Raw genomic sequence first — 19,645 nt, forward strand, 5'->3', positions numbered from 1 at the left:
GGGCGCGCAGCGGATCGACTCCTTCCTCTCGCTAAGTCTCCCCGCCCCAACCGGGCGGGGCGCGCGCGGCTAGGGGGATCGAGGGGGGCGGCTCGCGCTGGGGGCGGGGCACCTACCTGCCCGCCCCGGGGTGGGGGGGGCGCGGCTGCTTGTTGCTGGGCTTCCAGGGGGCGGGCCGTGGGCGGGGCGGAGAAGGGAGGGCCGGGCCCCCGCCCCCGCCCCCGCCCCCGCCCTTCGGCGCCGGCCCCCCGCCCCCGTCATGTGGAGCGGACGTCACAAGCCTGCACTGTAACCCAAGAAGTGAAAGAGACGGGGACCCACAGCCCAACTTCTCACCGTAACAAAGAGGGGGTCGGTGCGGGCCAGGGGCGCAGGCGGGCGGGCGGACGGGGCGCGGGGGAGGGGCGCGTGGGGGGGTGGCGGGGGAGGGGCCGCCGCGGTGTGGGGGGCTGAGGCCAAGCTGCCCGGCGGGGGCGGGGGCGGGGGCGGGCGGGGAGAGGGAGGGGGGCTGGGAGGGGAGAGGGGCGGGGCTGACCGGGAGGGGGTCTCGCGGCGGCTCGGCCGGGCTCCGGGGCCAAGGCGCGGCGGAGGCCAGGTAATTGGTTTCTATTTTAAACTTCACTTTGTTCTGGCGGAGGCTGGGTGGTGGGAAAGGCGTGGTCCCTGAAGAGGGTTATATAAGTCTTCACACCTGAGTTGGGTCCTGTGCCCCTCGAAAGGGGCGAGTTTGGGGCGGGAGGGGCCGGTGGGCACTTGAGCTCGGGCATCTCGGCGAGGGGCTGTTGTGTTGGTTTGTGACCTGCCTGTGGGACCCGATGAATTCCTCGGTGGTGAGCAGAAGGCCGGAGTAGACTTCTGGACGGCTTCTAAAGCCCAGATGTGCCCGTGGGCCCGGACCGGGCCTTCCAGAGGTGCCCACTGTGTAACAAAGAACGGGGCGCCTGGACCCCCTAGTCCACTCTGTGCTGACTTAACTAGCAAGTTACAGAAGGAACTTTAGACGGGGCCTTAATTACACATTCAACACAAGGGCATTTCCCCGTGAACCGGCCATTAAGTATTGGGTCTTGATTAAAGACGATTTAAAAATGGATGTGCGTTGAGCAGAGTACGAGCAAAGTGGATGGCACCCCACCAGGATCTTTCTTAGATTATGTTTTAAACCACCCTCTTAATATAATTGAAGTATTTTGGTTTAGGAACGTTTTTTTTAAGGAACTCGACCTGCGTGTGCTATTTGATAGGATACTTGCTACTGCCTTGTAAAGAAAAAAGGTCTTTTTATTTGTTTCTCCTTCATTTTCCTTTGCATTCTTTAATTGTGGCGTCGAAAGAGCTGAATTTTATTTACACAGACTGGCCAGAATTGAATATACCACGTACCACTGTATCAGCGGTGTGTGGAGTTGGGTCAGTGGATGGCGACATCTTTAGTTTCAAGGAGTGACCCCATAGCCATCTTGAATGGGTTCCAGATAAACTGAGCTCGCCCCAAGACTCACGTGTATTCTGGTAATTAAATTAGAATTTTGATGTGTTAAGTTACTAACAAGTCTAATCTTTTCCTAGTTTATCAGGATTTTGTTTTCTTACAGTTGCTGATTTGAATATACTGAAACATTCAGGGCACATTAACATTCTAAAAAAATAGCATCCCCAGCTGATCTGTAATAAAGCTAACCAAGACTGTTGGCCATGCCTTTCTAAAATGAAACAAAACACCAGCGTGGCTTATTTGGTAGCAATTCACTGTTTTCAACAGTGAATAGAGAGAAGGGAGACGTGCTTGTTTGTGTTTCTGAGAGCTTTTATCAGAATAGTCTTTCCAAATGGCACAATGTACTGAATTTATCTAGAGTCAAGAACTTTATTAGGATGTGTACCTGATAATGACTTCGCTGTAGTGAGGATAGTTTATATTAAAAGTGTTTTAATATTGTGATTTGTAGACAATGTTTGGAGGTAACTGAATTTAGAGATACAAAATTTCCTGGGACTTTGCATTTCTAACTTTGTAAGATGTCTCAGGGATGGAAATAAAGTGAATAGAATGAGAGAGTTCTTAAAAAAAAACACACAAAACAAAATAAAACATAAAAACACGTCACAGTGTTAAAAGCACTTTATCTGTATGTCCACAAATGAAAGTTTTAACTCCATTTACCTTACTGGCTTCTACCAGGAGATATTTGAGTTTTATAAATGAAGCATTTGATGTGATTAAGCTTAGCAACAATTGTTTGAAAAAAAAAAAGAAGATTCTTTAAAGAATACTTTGAAGTGAGGAATACTCTTTAACAGATGGCTTCCAGTCTTCCCAAATGGGGAAAAATGATAATACAACCTCGCAGTTTAAGCCATGGGTGGGTCTTGAAAACCAGTTCTGAGTTTATTGGGTTATTGTGGGGTTTTATCCATTCTTTTTCCAGGTTCTGTATTGGTTTTATTCATAGTTAACCAAAAGTAATCTTTGAAAAAGAATTTTGTAGGAGTGGCTTCAAATCTGACTGGAGATTGTGTTTAGAGTTTCAGCTGCATTATACCTTAATGCCATAGAAATAGGAAACTGAAATATAAGCTGATTATGTTCAGCAGGAGGGAGCCTGCCCCAGCCTATGCACTTTGCTCTTGCAATATGCTTGCTTAGACCTTTGAGACATTTCACTGTTTGGGTTTTTATTCCACTTTCAACTTAGGAAAGAACATATGTTAATTATCTAAATACAAGTGGCATTTTGCTTATAATATAACTAGTTTTCTGACTGAAGAAAGCATTGCTGTTAAGTGTGCAGGACAAGCATATCAGCTTTCTCTTTGGTTTTTGATTGGCCAAATTTATCTGGAGAAACGCAGTTTTCCCAGTGGTAGACGTGGGTTTATACCTCATTATAATTAATAGATCTAAGCGAACAAAGCAGAAACAAAAATTTTTTTGACAAGATATCTACATTATCAGTATTTGAACTTGGAAGTAACATTTCTTCTTCAAAAGCAGAAGTCTTACTAGTTGCAAATGTTTATACATTATAGTGCTTAGATAAAGCTATTCAAAACACAATCAGTCCTTTAAAAAAAATGCATCTTTTTGCTGCCTAATCCCTCCCCCTCAAAAGTTCTAGAAATTGTGGGAGAAGTTCCATTAACTTTACTCTTACTGAGAGTAGAGTCTACTCTTACACAGAGCTTCCCCCCGCACATTCATACTCCTCTGTATTTTTGTTTATTGCCTCCTTGCCATCCAACCAGAAGGCCTTCCCTGTGCACCTTTGACCTTTGCTTCTAGAATTGTTAACATGAAAACATCAAGGACTAATTTCATTACTTTGTTTAGCTCATGGGGCCTGGGGGTGACCTTTCTAGTGTTGTTGGGGAACTGCATCTCATTTGGATTTGCATTTTCCCGTGAGCTTTAGGATGTGGAGTCCTTCTGAAGTCAAGTTGGGTGGTGGTTGGAATCTGTCACTCTGTGTGTTCCAGGCAGAAAGGTACATGGATATTCCAAGAGGCAGGTGTGAATGTGGACTATGGCTCTGTACCCAGGGGTGAGGATCTGTGTGGTTTGGGTGCCCTTTGGGCTCAGATGAACTGGCTGTGTTCCCCTCCCCTTTTCCCCCTGGGACTCTCACCCCTGCCTTTCTACCCACTGGCCAGAAGTGTAGTGCAGCTGGTCTGAGCTGCAGACCATGGAGGAGGTTTGCAGGCTACAGAGGAGAAAACATCTTCCACATTGAGCCCTAGCCGCAGTTTGATCAGGTCCCAGGAACAAGTGAGTTTGGAGGTCAGGCAGTGGACATTTTTCTTTAAGTAAAAGGATGATCTCTGTCCTGAGTTAACATCCTCCCTTCAGCATCTCTGGCACTGGGGAAGGTGGGTGGAGAGTCCTCCTGAGCATGTGAAGCAAGCTGTGGTTACCTTAGAATTTTCAGATATTTTGGAAAGTTGTCTCAAACTCATTGCAAGAAAAGAATCACACCCAGCGATTCCATTTATGAAGATTTCATTAATAAATTTAATCTTATGCGAAGAAGAATAAAGCAAGATTTTTATTATGGATTTGGAAGGTCTTGTTCAAGTCTTTAAAAAGTATCTTTACTTTAAAATAAATTGTTTTCCAAGGAGGCATATTTTTAGAGTATGACTTAAGTAGCAATAGGGAGGATGCATTCATAAGGGCTATAAATGCATCTCCTGTACTGGGTGCTGAGGTATATGAAGTATATTTCCTATGGGCTGGTAAAAATTGGCAGTTACAACTGTAACTGTCCGTTTTGTGTTCTTTATCCCCTACATCTGGCCACACGTGACTTGAGCAGCTGTAGCCTTCCCTGCCAGAGTGAAGCTGTCATGTTTGTATGCGGAATGAAATGCTTTCCCCTGCAGACATTCGAAGGGTAAAGAAGTGTAATTTTGTGGCCCTCAACATGCCTTAAAAGTAGTTTTCCAAAAAAAGACCTGGCATTTCATCTTCAGTCTAAATGGTACTGAAAATTACAAAGCAGAGTAATTAGAATTGCAACTATTTTTAGAAAGCAAACAAGTAAATATATGTTAAGTAATGAGCAAAACACAACCCAGGAGAGTAGGAAAAATCATCTAAAAGCAACAACATCAAGCTTGGATACATTTTTTGGTGTTTCTAATCTGTGTTCATTCTAGTAGACGCTTCTGTCTTTCTCTCTCTCTCTTTTTTTTTTTTTTTTGCTTTTTTAGTCAGGAATTTTAATCAAGCTGTTACAGAGTGAACATTTACTTGCAGAGATGTGCAATGTATATAATTGTAAGGTTCAGACAGTTCTTAGCTGATGGTGAAAGTGAGATGAGAAATGAGAATGTTTTGTTGTTTCCAAGCCGAGTTAAGCAGGTGCTTTATTCCTCCAGAAACAGGTAGACTTGCCTCTCTAGGCTCCTCACTCCCTGGGGAGTTGCTGATGTCAGCACAGCCTTCTGCATACAGCTGTCCTCCTATTTTCTTGCTCATTTAAGAGATGGTGTGTACAGATTAAGTATGGTGTTAGCTTTCAAGACATACGGGGAGACTTTTAAAAATTGAAGTTCTCTGTTAAAACTGATTTTTTGTTAATGGCCGAGAAATAAATTGTTTTTTTCAGTATTATTAACACTTGCAGACCCCTCTGATCTCCAACTCTGACCATGTGAAAGCAAGGGACATTTGTTTAGGAATTTTTGTCCTTTGTTTCAGCGCAGGGCAACATGTGTCTGTCTTTGCCATATGGTACTACTTACCTATATTGCACGAGCTGACGAGGGGCTCTGCTTAGGCATTGATTTATTTTAGCATTCGAGAATGTTCTTTGAAATCTAGCACAGTCAGTGATGCATTGAAATTTGTGCAGGGAGGTTGTTTGTGGCTCTAGCAGCTTCTTATTCAGCTGATACTTCAGGGAAGTGAATAAGTTTCATGTTTTTCTTTTCCTGAAGTAATTTTGGTGGGAAATAGCGTGCCCTGAAGTGTTGAGTGATTGTGTTAATTCAGGAAAACACAGAGCCAGATAGGAGTGGTTAAGACTGGACGGCTGGTTGCAAATGCGGACAAAAGCTAGGCTGGTCAGAGAACATTCACTGTTCAGTTCCTGATTATCCCAGTGATTTTAACCTACAGCTAAAAGAATACGTCCTTTTTTTCTCCTGTGAAAGGCTTAGCTTTTTTTCCCCTTTAGAGGATGAATCATTGAATGGATGGACAGGGTCTGTTTCATAATTTCACTGATCTTTTGTGGTGCTGTTCTAGAATTTTCTGCATTCACACAGAAGACGCCCCTCCATTTTTAACACCGTGAATAGCTGTAGAGTACCTCTCTCTTGTTGAATGAGTCTTATTAGCCAGAATCATATATTTTTTTTTCCTGTTTTAAGAAAATAAGTAAACAAATTTATGCACTGTCACCTGTTGGCTCCAAGCAAGGCCTGTGTGCACTGAGAGGTGGGCCAGGTATTGCTCAGAGAACCCGGGCAGTGTGACGCACGTTGCCTTGGTGATGCATAATTTATATCGACATTACCATGACACAGAGAACATTTTTATGCCAGTTTGAGAAAATACCATCATTGATTGATAATCATATTCCTCCCCAGACTTAGATGAATCATTTCAATGCTTCCTGTGACTTTAGCATGACCATTAGCATAATGATGATAATCTCTCCCTTTGAGTAACACCAGGCATAATTTAAATTAATGTTATTGTGATGAGTATAGTACAACTCCAGGTGCTCAAGTAAGTGCCTTCTTTTTCAGAAATGGCTTTTTACTTTTGAAAATAAGAGGCGAGGAAGATGATCTCATTCCTAAAACCAACTTTAAAAAAGTAGCTGTTAGTAAATAAGAGGATTCCTAATGTAAAAGTACTTGCCATAGCAACGTAAACTTAGGGACAATTCTGTAGAGTCATGGGATTAGTGGCTTAGTGGTAGGATTAAAATTAGCCTCTGTAAATTACCCTGGTGACAGAAGAGCAGAATCTGTTAATGGTTTTACAGGAAGATTGACTTATCAGTTATTTTCTGGGTTGATGAGAGAAAGATTATGGGCTGTTCAGAATGTAAATTTTAGAAAGTAAGGTTAATTTTTGTGGTACCTGCACATTTTTTTCGTATCTGTCACCAGACTTAAGAGTTTGGAATTTATATGTGTGTAAGACATCCATGCCTCTTGTTTAGCTGCACATGTTAAGGGCGGGCGAGAGAGTTTATGTGGAGGCATTCATTTGGGCCTGCAGTCCGTAGGTGTGGCCCTCTGTTTCGGAGAGTGCTATACCACCAAGCTGTCCAGCCCTAGAAATAGGCTATTAAGCTGTACCTTCTTGGTCTGAGCAGGTTAATGTGGCTTTCTATCTAATAATATGGCTTTTATATTGGTTAGGAGTGTTTAATTGATTCAGTGTAATGGCCATGAAGGAAACTACTTGGTTTCAGGAGTATTTACATTTCTTTCTCTTTTTTTTTGGTAATGGGGATTGGGGACCTTGCGCTTGCCAGGCAGGTGGCAGAACCACTGAGCTAAATCCCCAGCCCCATTTACATTTCTTTGTAAGTTTATAACATTTCTGTTTGTCTTGTTTTAGAAGATAATACTGTGTTGAGAGTCACATATATAACTGTAGGAAACTAAGAGATGATTTCTGGGAGGATCCAGACATTCTGTAGGTTCTTAAATTTGGAAATATTAGTGACTCAGCAAGTCTCACTGAGGGAGCAGGGCTCAAACCCAGGCTTCTTGATTGCTGGTTTAGTCTTCTTTGCAGCACTCTGTGCTCAATGTAAAAAATGAGGTGTGGGTGAAAGTCCGCTTTGAGAGTGAGGTTGTTAAAAACATTGAAATCCTGAGTTAGCACTGTGATGTGTAGGCCTGGCAAGTGATCCGTTATTTATTAGTTCATGCAGAGCCCTCTTGATTTCATCTGTGATGCTTAGATGTAGCTTCAGATGGGAGAAAGTGTGGAGTCAGTGTTTGCATCTCTCCATTTGAATACTAAGTTAGTGTGAGCACTGGGGTCAGTCATCACTATCTGAGGCCACTGTAGCATTGTGCACCTCAGACCAGGAAGAAGTAGAAAGTTCTGTCCCTTTGAGACAAGTTCTCCCTATGTAGTTCAGGCTGGCCTGGAACTTACTAGGGAGCCCGGGCTGGCCTCAAACTTGCAGCTGTCCTCCGGCCTCAGGCTCCTCAGTGCTGAGGTTACAGGTGTATGCTGCCATGCCCAGCCAGTTTCACCAGGCAGTTTTTGGCACCAATTCTCAGCCCAGTAATGGGGGCCAGGGTATAGATTTTCTCAGGAAACCCAGTGGTAACTACCAGTACCAATATCACTTTATGAGAGAGTAAATGTGGAAAGCAAATCATCAGCGTGAGATATTAGAAAGCATGTAAAGTGCCTGTTCTGGTAGATTGCCATTTTCCTGCACTCCTCTTGCCCAAACCCTTGAAGATGCATGCAGAAACATAGGAGGGGAGCTGTTGGCATGGGTGGTCCTGAGTGTGATGAGCAGATGACCAGATGATGACAGAGATGTGGATAGGAAAGAAGCTGCTGAGCAGCAGGGGAGGGAGCAGCTGAGACCAGAGCTGACCAGCAGCTCATCTTTGGTACTAGTGGATGAGATAGCAAGAAGAGATTCCAACAGGGGCCAGTGGAACCCGGGGAGACAGAACATTTTCTTCTTTCTCTGAGGGCAATTCAGACATGTGACCAGCATCAGCCACCCACTGGGCTGGTGGATTTTGTCTTGTCTGCCCCTGGTTGATGTATGTGGGGATCCTGCAGGTTATTAACTGCCATGTGGCCGAGTCTCTATTTTTCAACTTGCTTCAGTGCAAGTGGGAGCTGGGGAGGGACCAGTTAGTTTTGCTTTATTGTGTAAGGGTCACAGAAATTGTAACATTTTTTGAATTCTCAGTATGAGCAAATGTAACCCACATGCTAGATTCTGTAAGGGGAAAAAAAATCACCAAATTGAAACCTAAATTTAGAATTATTTCCCCTTTTACGAAGAGGATAGTACTTTGTCATTTTTTGCCTGAATCTATATATTAGGTAATGTTTCTACCTTTCTAGAAGTTTCTCAAAATACATATAATAATGTAAATTAAGAATTGCAGAGACTTTGATCACTGTAATAGTTGTGGACTTCATCCTCTATGTGCTTGTGTGAGAATTTCTGCAGGATCAGTATCTGGTAATTGAAATGCTGTTCTTTGGATGTTGGTACTAAGAGTTTACCTCTTTATACCTATCTCATTTTGTTAAAGGTTGATGTGCACTTGGGGTTGAACATTCAATATATGATAAAGTATAAATAAAGAGCAAGAAGTGGAATACATAGGTTATGACCATGGGGAAAATGTGCAAATTCTAAGATACCCTCTAGTGAGTACATGGGAACCAAAATTTAGAATCCAGGCTTTCTAATAATTAAAGCAGAAAGCTAAGCATTTACATGTTGCATTGACCATCAGGGAACAAAAACTAACAAACTATATCAGTTCTGCCATGAGAGAAAGTCTTTTTTTAAAGTACATAAGCACTAAAACTTTATGCACTGTTTTTCATATTGGCATTTCTATAGAGGTTATATATTTTTATATAGAAAATGCGTAGAGTAACCTTCTCAAGGCAGATGCTGTAGTGCCTATCAAAGGTCTGTCTTTGTAGGCCTTTGATTTGAAAAGCTGAGGTCATAAGAACAAACCACAGTGCATGGAGCTACTCTTGAGTCAACATGACAATATGATGCAAGTTATTGCACGTTACTGTTTTCCACATATAATGAGTTTAATTCTTATGACCAGTTCTTTTAGACTTGAATCAAACTGGGTAATTGCCTGAATAACCATTTTCTCAAATAATTTGTAAAATGAATGCCCATTTCTTTTCAACAAATACTGAATCAGGTGCCTGCTATGAACCAGGAATTATTCTGAGTTCTTTATGTATTATTTAATAATCAACAATTTTAGGCAATTGGTTGTACTTTTTAAAAAATCCCTTTATGCATAAGGACACAGACTGATGCAGTTAACTAACTTGATCAGAGCTAGATTCCCTGAGTAGACCATCTTTGGGCCAGAGCCATCTTGATTTCTGATCCTCCTCATACTTGTTAAAATGTATGTGGAGTTTATTTTCATCTTGATTTGAAGCCTTTGAGGTTGCAGAACTTCAGAGCTCACATTTTGGAAGGCCAGTGTCCACCTGGCACTCTTCCCATTTCTGGGGTGTATTTCCCAAGAGAGGATTGGAGCTGCTTAGCACCTCACTTGAGGAAGGCAAGCTGCCCATGCCGTTGGAGTCCCCAATCTCTATATAGTCCTCTGTGCTCTGAAAGTAAGAAGGGGCTTTGAACACTCCACTAGGAACCATCTAAGGAGGCTCTGATGGAGAGAGACTCCTGCAGGAGTGAGCTCTTGCTGTTCCTGTGGTAGGAACATGATCATCCCAGCAACCTCAGGCCATAGGTGGCTCGATCCCCGCTCACCTCATCTGTGAAAACATGCATTTGCACAACTCTAGGGCAGGGGTTGACCAAACTTTTTCTGCATAGAGCCGTATGGGAAGTATTTTAAGACTTTTTTGGGCCAGGCAGCCTGTGTTGACTCACTGTTGCCTGGGGGCAGTATCAGAGATATTGTGTCAGAGAACAGATGACCATTATGGACTTTTGTAATTTGAATTTCATGTGATTTCACTTATCACAAAATATTCCTCTTTTGATTTTTTTTTTCTCCAACCACTTAAGATTGTAAAAACTGTTTTTAGGCCATAGGCTGCCCCGGAATGGTTTAGGATTTGTCCATAGGCTACCATTTGTGCCCAGGAGAGAGAGAACAGAAGCTGCATATATAATTTTACATTTTGTAGTATAACCACAGTAAAAGAAGTAAAAAGAATCAGGTAAAATCAGTGTCAATAATTTGTTTTATTTAACTCATTGTATCCCAAAATGTTTCTGAAACACATACATGACGTAAGAATTAGTACTGAGATAGTTTTTGTTCTCTCCCTAAACTGAGCCTTCGAAACCCACGTGTGTTTACTGTCTGCAGCCTATCCTGGTGCAGGATGATGCAGGCCTCGGGTTGCCATGGCCCACCCTGTGAGAAGCACCCCAACACCCAGCCTGGATTGAGTCAGAAATCTGTGATTCACAAGTTTATGTTATTGTTTCCTGTAACTTGTTTTCAATCAAGGGGAAAATATAGTGTGAAATGCCCAGGTGGATCATAGCAGCTGAAGGAAGAAAGGTTCTGTCCCAAACTCAGAGTGGTGGCAGTGCTGGGATGCTAGGCCTGAGGGAGACAGCCTGGATGGCCAGGAGGCAGAGGCCCCTCTCCCCCAGATCTCTCCTGCACAGTCTTGGAACAAAGAGCTCTCCTGTCAGATGTTTCCCATGCTCCCTGCATGCAGGCCTCCTCCTCTTGTATGCCCTTTGATAACTCAGATGTCTTAATTCCAGCATTGCAGTTTCGCCAAAAAGGAATCTTAGCATAGTGGACACACTTTTTGGCTTCAGATCCAGCTCCCACTTCCTCTGTGACTGGACAGATTGTAGCTGCTGTGTGCCTTCACCCCTTCATCTGTAAAATGAGACGAGAAGCTGCCCCACTCCTGGGGGCTAGGAAAGGACTCCGGGCAGTAGATGGCAGCTCTGGATGAGGGGGAGCTAGACCCCTTTGCCACTAAGCAGTCACAAAGCAGCCTGCACTGCAGAGGGAGGCTGGCACCTGGAGAATTTTGGGACATAGGAGGAAAATCATAGTTGCTTGTGTTTGTTCTTTTCATGGACAGTCTTGCCCTTCCCTTCACTGAGAGGGTGTGGCATTTGTCCACTAGAGCACCTGCTCACCATGTCACCACTCTACTAACCCAGAGTCCCTTCCCCTGTGTTCTGAGCTAAAAGTCACATGACTTGAAATTGACATTAGGGCCTTGATTGACAGATTGAGAGGACCTGTTGGTCTTGTAATTTGAAATGCATTAATTTTTTTGGTACTTTGCTAGAAGTTTTGGATTGTGGATATATATGTGTTCTGTACCTTTATCTGATAATTTTATATCCACCGTATAAACTGTGTGAGGGATTCCTCTTTTTCACATTAAAAAATGCTTCCTTTTAAAAAAGGGATGAGAATTGTAGTTTAATTCATTTAGTTAGATGTTAGTTATGTGTTTTACATGTGAAGCTTTAAACTTGTTTTACATAGTTTACTCCATTTTTTTAACCTTACAATATAAAAAGCAAATTTGCAAAATGTGGAGACAATTAACTTTGTCTGAGTTTAAGGTACACCCGGAGTGCAAACCCCAGGCAGAGTTAATTTATTCCTTTGTAAATCATTGTTGTAGTGGTAGAATAACAACAAAGTGCTCTTCCTGTGGAGGATCAGGACAGTTTACTGAGATTATGGTTTTACAGACCCCCTTTTCTGTATTCTGTGCTGATGAACTTGTCATTCTCTCCTTTGGCTTCCCAGGTTCTTTAGGTTGAAGCATAGCTGTTGAATCAGAAATTAGTACGTGTTCAGCTCTGTGTCAAAGTTTATGACAGTGCACAGGTTTGAAGATATTAGGACATCCATTGTTGAAGAGCAAACCTCTTTGTCTCTTCAGAATGGTTCTGGAACAAAGTGTGTTTCATCAGTCTTTGTAAAATGGGGCATTAGATAATAAAAATAAAATGAATAACAATACTGGTTCAGAAAAGCTGTTTCTCGGGAGAAAGAATAAAGCAAGTGATTCATAGCAAATGAAAGTCTTTTGAGAGGTCCAGTAAGAGATTGCTTCATTTAAGGAGATGAGAGTTAAATGCAGGTTAGTGAATTTTTATTTCTTCAGCAGCTTTGTTTGGCATGTTATTCCTGTGCTTCCAGGAATTATCTGTTGTGTGCATGATACACTTTATATGGTGCCATTTTGTGAGTGAGAGTGTGTGTGTGTGTGGGGGGATGGGGTGGGGATTGGAAGCCAGATAGAAGAGAAAGGGGAAGGGAGGGGCTTAAGTATAAAAGGGCAAGAGAATTGCTATTAAGTGCCATAAGGTAGGCATAGAATCCTGCCATGATTTTTAGGGGATAGAGCTGACCTAATCTTTATCCCAGTAGGTGTTTTAAAATGGCTGCTGAGTTTGGTTAGTTTAGTTTTGTCCCATTTTCAAGGTATGATATACTTAAATTGCTTCCTCATTCTGGGTCTGGGTTCTGTTCTTGGAATCGATTCCTTGGTTTACCCATACCCATTATTTGCACTTACAGATCCAGGTGTTCTGATCAGCAGGTTTATTATTTTGACTGAGGGTGAAGTTCCATTTTTCATTGTATTAATTACTGAGACAGAGCTTCTATTGATAGGGGAAATGATGTTGAAACACACAACTCTGTTTACTATCTTGTGGAATTGCAGTTATCAGTGTTTGGAAAACAGACTTTTTAACAAACACTAGCATTCAGGTAAAATAACAAAGTCCAAATGTGGGCCAGGGATTTAGCTCAGTGGTTTTGCCGCCTGCTGCACAAGCGCAAGGACCCGAGTTCGATCCCTGGTACCAAAAAAAAAAAAAAAAAAAATAACAAAGTCCAAATGTGTACTGTTCAGCTGGGATAAAAACTGCTAGCTAAGATTCTTTTTTTTTTTTGGTACCGGGGATCAAACTCGGGTCCTTGCGCAGCAGGCGGTGAAACCACTGAGCTAAATCCCCGGCCCAAGCTATCATTCCTTATTGCAGTGGCTCAGCAAAATAGTCCTTTACATATAGTATATTTAGGCAAAGGCTTATTTCCGCTTAAAAGGAAAAATGTGAACCTTTACCTTTTGGGTCACTATTTGTTAGTGGGTGGACCTTGTATTTCTTTTGAGAGTTGTGCAAATCCATGGGTCTCAGTGTGTTAGATTTCATCAGTGGTCCTGGTCTAGAACATGATTTAAGCCCCCACAGGCTGTCACCCCTTGTTGGCCACACATCTCGGGGCTCAAGAGCTTAGGCTGTTTCTACCCAGTCATGTGAAATTTATGGTTATTCAATTGCCTTAGGATCTGCTGGTCAGATGGGATGTCAGTATCACAATAAATTAAAGCATTCTGATTAAAACATCCTTTCTTGGACAAACCACAACTGGTTTTGGAGATTTAGTGGAAAACAGAACCATAGGCCTTACAGTTAATCACTCGAGGCAGAATTTCTTTCATATTCATTTGAAAGCCACTTTGTTTAATACACTTTATGATCTCTGAAGTTGGAGCTTAGGAAGTGGACTGTGGCCTATTTTTAAGTGAGAGAAATTATAGTAGTGATATGAAACATGGTTTGTGTCCTGCAAGTATGTGATGTGGACTTTATTTCTGAATAGAATTTTCTTTGCTGGAAGTGGGTTGTTCTGAATGCCGTTATCCCAGGGAATTAATATGAAGCTACACATTTTAGTTATTAAACCAGAAGAATACAATGACAGCTGTATCTCGTCTTACTGTTTTTCTTGCCTGAGGGGATACAGATAGCTGTACTTTGCTTTTAAGATGTACACAGAAATTTTCAAAAATAAGGTATATAAAGTTCACAGAATGTCATTAACATGCATACCTTTCATTTTCTACTCTTAAAAGGGATGGTGGTTGTGGCGTTCACTGCAGATAACTCATTTCTTAATTTTCCAACTACAAATTAATTTTTTTTTTTTTTGGTACCAGGGATTGAACTCCGGACCTTGCGCTTGCGAGGCAGGCAGCAGAACCACTGAGCTAAATCCCTGGCCCTACAAATTAATTTTCTGATAGTTTAGTTTTAGGATAGCAAGATACTTAGGACAGTGTTCTCTTTGTCCAGATCAAACTATTTCTTTTCAGATAATTGTACAAAATGCATAGGTGATAGATGACAAAGACTGGATCATCCTTGCCCTCAGTACATTTAAATCTAAAGAGGAAATTACATTTTGAAGAAACAGAATGTGTAAGAAATTTCACAAAATCAATGTAATTTTATTTTATACAAGCTCCTATTTATTTCCTGAGTGACTTCTGTGCTTCAGTCCTTCTATTAGGCATTTAAATAATTTAATGAATATATGAAGGTTTTCAATGAATACACCTTTACTATGGAAAATTAAAATGGCACCATGTTTTATGAGGAGTGTTTCTATGACTAAAAGAAAAAATGTTAAAAATGCAGCATTGCAACTAACTTTTTAAGGCCCACACAGAGCACAGTTGTGTACATACAGTTGTGTTGCTACTTCCCAGTACCCAGGGTGGCCAGGGCACTGGATGTGGCCCTGAGCAGCCAGGATGAGGGTCTTTGCCAGAGGACCAGTTCACCTCACCTCCAAGAGCTGCCCTTCACTTTTCTGTCTCCTGTTGGTGTAATGCCTTTTTTGAATTGCGCAAAGGGGACTTTTCTGAGACACAGTTGTGTGTCCTCATGGTAATACTGTATTCTTTAGAATAGGTTCCCTGAGGTGAAATTTTTGGAAGGGGCATTTTAATTGATGAATATTGCCAAATTTCCCAACGAAGATTCCTTGAAGCCATTCTGCACTTGCTGCAGGGAAAGGCTGTGTGAGTGACGGCCTTCTCTTTGTCACTGCCTCTGATTGCTGTCATCAGACTCAAGTCTTGGCCAAGTTGGTAAGGGCATGTACCGTCCTGTTTTATTTTATTTTTCTTGGTACTGGGGATCGAACTCAGGACCTTGCGCTTGCGAGACAGGTGGTGGCACCACTGAACTAAATCCCTGGCCCAACCGTCCTGTTTCTTTTGTTTTTGGTACTGGGGATTGAACTCGGCTCCTTGTGCTTGCGCAGCAGGTAGCGAAACCATTGAGCTAAATCCCCAGCCCCCAACCATCCTGTTTTAAAACATGTTTAGTGGGCTGGGGATTTAGCTCAGTGGTTCCGCCACCTGCCTTGCAAGCGGCGGGACCCAAGTTCGATCCCCGGTCCCCCAAAAAAAAAAACATGTTAAGTGATGAGTATTTCTTAATGTCTGTTGACCCTTTTATCCTTCTTGTGAGGCATTCGTTCATTTACTTTGTCAATTTCACCATTGACATATGTGTGATTTGTTGAATTATAAAGAGTATTTTGTTTGATGGAGATAACAATTGTCTGCCTGTGTATTTCACACATCGTTTTGCATGTCTTTTTTGAACTTTTCATTATGTGTGTTTGGTGCAGAAACATTCAGAAAACCTATGTATGAGGTATTTCTTAAAAGGTCTGGAAGGTTTTAGGTGTGAATTTGACTTGATTGGTTCCCATCCAAGGGAGCAAAGGAGACAGTGCGTGCTTTTTCACATGATTATCGGTCTGTTTACTTTTTCTGTCTATTCTTGAGTAAATTTGGTACATTTCTATTTTACTAGAAAAATCAATCAGTTTTTGCCATAATATCAAATTTATTGACATCGAGTTTTGAAAAACATTACTGTATTCTTCTTTCAAGTTGTTTTCTGTTGGTGTCATTAGGCCCAGTTATGCCATCCTCTACTTTTTTTTCCTGATAGACTGGTGAGTGATTTATCTCATTCTCTGGGTTTTATATTTAAATTTGATTTATTATTCTGTTTCTTTGAGTTTTGGATGTGAAATACAGTAAAAAAGGAAAACAGACTGTACAGATGAAAGTCACACCTTTACATGTTGTCAGTCACTGTTCTTGAAGATATGAAAAATAAACATTTTCCTACTGCCATGTTATAGATGATGATGTCTTTTTGTTTTTACTCAAAGGAAGTATTTTATTTTACTTTTTTTTTGGGGGGTACCGGGGATTGAACTCGGGTCCTTGCGCTTGTGCAGCAGGTGGCGAAACCACTGAGCTAAATCCCAGGCCCCTATTTTACTTTTATTAGCACATTTGCAGTACGTAATATTTACGTTCCTTGTGAGGAGTCAGTACATGTGCGTAACATATCTTAATTCCTTTTTTCATCCCATTCCCCTCTCCTCTTTTCCCCTCCATCTCTTTTTTTTGGTACCGGGGATCGAACTCAGGTCCTTGCCTCTTGTGCAGCAGGCGGCGAAGCCACTGAGCTAAATCCCCGGCCCTGTCTAGGCAAATTGAATTTCTATTTTTAGTTTTTTGAGGACTCTCCATACTGATTTCCATAGTGGTGGTTCTAGTTTACATTCTAACAGCAGGGTAGAGTGGTTCCTTTTATCCACAGCCTCTCCAGAATCTTGTTATTGTTTGGTTTCTTGGTGACAGGCATTCTTTCTGGGTTAAGGTGGAATCTCAGTATTGCTTTAATTTGCATTTCTCTGATGGCCAGTGATGTTGAGCATTTGTTCATGTGGCCATTTGTATTTCTGTGAAGTGTCTTATTCATTTTAGTTGCTTGCTTTTTGATTGGGTCTTCTCTTTTTTATTTTGGAGGAATCTTAATTTCTTTGAGTTCTTTATTTATTCTAGATATTAGTCTTCAGAGGAATCACTGGTAGAATTTTTCCTCATTCTGAAGGTTGTCCCTTCCCTTTGTTGGCTGTTTCTTTTGCTGTGCAGACATTTTTAAAATTTAATATGATTCCATTTGTTGATTCTCAGTACTATTTCCTGTGCAACCAAGGTTTTGTTCATAAAGTCCTTGCCTACGCCTTTGACTTTAAGATTTACGTATTCTATCTTGCAGCAGGTTAAGTGTTTCTCTGGTAATATTTAGTTCTCTGATCCATTTTGATTTTAGTTTAGTATATGGTGAAAGATATAGGTCGAGATTCATTCTTGTGCATGTGGATAGCCAATTTTTCCAGTTTTTATTAAAGAGACTATCTTTCCTCCAGTGTGTTTTTGGCCTTTTCAAAGATCAGTTGAAGGTACTTGGGGTTGTTTCTGCATCCTCTTATTGCTCCCTTGATCCTCATGTCTTTTTTGTTGCCATTACCATGCTGTTTTTATCACAGTAGCTTTTCTGCTTTGCTCTTGTTATCCAGGGTTGCTTTTGCTATTCTGGGTCTGATTGATTTATGTATTGGTTTTACTGTTTCTTTAAAATTTTGTTTCTAATTTATTACTTTTAAAACTTCATACATTTGACAATTTTTATTTTTTGCTGTTACTTTGTGGATCAGCTCTTTTGTTGGTTTGCTTATTTTTAGATTCATAACTAGTTACCCTTTTAGCTTTTTTCACGTCCCATACATTTATACACCCAGTGGCAGTTTTACTTTGATTTCCCCTCTTCTGGGTGTTGCTATGAGGAGTTAAGGAATTTCCCACACAGCTGAAGTTTTAGTAGTGGTATTTTTGTGTTACTTGTTGATTGTAGTATCACACTAGTGCATTTTGGAGCTCTTGAGATCTGTGTTGTTTCTAACTCATGGACCCTTTTCAGGCTTCTTTGTGGGTAGTAAGGAGGCCCTTTATGTTTTATTTAGCAAGTGGCAGGGTGTGGCGTTTGTTACTTATATATTAGATAAACCTTACTTTGTTTTTTTAAATCCTCTGTTTCTTATTATATTTGCTTACTTAATCTGCTGGGTTTAAGAGAGATTTGCCAGTTTTCCCAAATCCATTTTTTCCTCTATTGATCTTTCCTCTATTGATCATTGCAGCTTTTGCTTCATGCATTGTCCTGCCTTATTTGTGTTGTTCTGTTATTTGATTTAAAAGTGCCACAGTAAGCCTGATGTGGTCATGTACGCCTGTTGTAATCCCAGGATTTGGCAGGGTGAGGCAGAAGAATGGCTGCCTGAGTTCGAGGCCACCCTGGGCTGATGGTGAGCTCAAGGCCAGCCTGAACTACATAGCGAGACCCTGTCTCAAAAAAAGCAACCCATGGACCAGGGATTTAGCTCAGTGGTTCTGCTGCCTGCCTCACAGGCACAAGGTCCTGAGTTTGATCCCCGATACCAAAAAAATAAAAGCTCCTCCCAAACCCCAAAACCCCCAAATTAAGGATATCTTTATGATTTTTTTTACCTTTAAAATTATAAGATGACCTTTGTATAATTTAGTGCTTTTTTTTTTTTAAACTAAGAATTTTTTTTCTTTTTTCTGATGCTGGGGATGGAACCCAGGGCCTTTTAGATGCCATGCAAGTTCTCTATCCTTGAGCCAAATCCTTGGACTGTGAATTAAGGTTTTAATGGTATTTTAATTTTCATTCTTGCTTCTGTTTGCATTTTCTTACATATGTTTGTCTACATGTCCAAAATCTAGGGTCCTTAGTTTTAGATGTCTTTTGTATAGAACAAATAGTTGGGTTTAGTTTTTAACTCTATCATGGACTTTTAAAAAATTTATTCTACTTACGTTTGTTTCTGAAACAGATTTATTTCATCTTTCCTAATTTAAAAAAATCTTGTTTTGGGCCGGGGATTTATCTCCATCGTTCTGGCTCCTGACTTGCAAGTACAAGGTCCCAAGTTTGATCCCTGGTACCAAAAAAAAAAAAATCGTGTTTTATGCTTCTTTGCTTTTTCCCACTATTTTCTGTTTACTGGTATATGAAGTCAGAAGGCATATAGAAGGCATCATGTTTTTAGTTCCACAATGGTTATATTGATAACTTTTTGTTAAGCCCATGTTTCTTAGTGTGTAGACTTGAGTACCAGCAGCTTTCAGCTTCCCTTTCAGGAAGGAAGGCCGGGTGTGGACAGGACGATACCTCTCCTAGTGCTGCCTGTGCCTGCTCCCCACCCCTCCCCAACATTGCTCTTACTCTTTTTTCAGCTGTTGTTTTATTATTTGTTCTTTATATAGATTTTATTTCAAGAAATGTAGAAATTTGTATATTTTAGGTTGTACATCACAGTTATTTAGATTTCATTTTATTTATACTTATTTTGTTGCTTACTGGAGTTAGTTGCTAGACTTTTTCCCTCTTTTGTCAGCTTGAACTTCTTTTTCTTTTTCTTAAATTCTTTAATTGGTACATTTTAGATATACAATACGTTTACATTTATCATTGGGTGCTTGTACCTGTATATGATGTATCTTGGTTCTTATTTTTTCTCCATTCCCTATTTACAAAGACTTTGTTTGCATTTTTTTCCTTTTCTCATAATTTGTTCCTTCTCTTCTTTCCTTTCCCCTTTTGAACTTCTTTAATTGGATTCATCTTTTGTTTGACCAGATTATCTTTCCAAATAGATTTTTAAAGGACTTGTTGGTGAGGACTGTATAGTTTTTTGGAGGAGTAGC

General features: G+C 41.0%; 1 protein-coding gene across 2 annotated transcripts in view; it reads left to right on the top strand.

Moving 5' to 3' along the window:
• The first annotated feature begins 228 nt into the window (after nt 1-228).
• Nucleotides 229-19,645, top strand: part of Znf516 (zinc finger protein 516) — a 115,635-nt gene continuing 96,218 nt past the window's right edge. For both annotated transcript variants that reach the window (XM_087191079.1, XM_087191087.1), the window contains exon 1: nt 229-351. The gene's annotated coding sequence lies outside the window, so the exon portion shown is untranslated. The remainder of the gene's footprint in view (nt 352-19,645) is intronic.

The sequence above is a fragment of the Heterocephalus glaber genome, unplaced genomic scaffold, assembly GCF_053883595.1.
Source record: "Heterocephalus glaber isolate CG9 unplaced genomic scaffold, H.glaber_assembly_v1.0 deba00000331, whole genome shotgun sequence".
Classification (NCBI taxonomy): Eukaryota; Metazoa; Chordata; class Mammalia; order Rodentia; family Bathyergidae; genus Heterocephalus; species Heterocephalus glaber.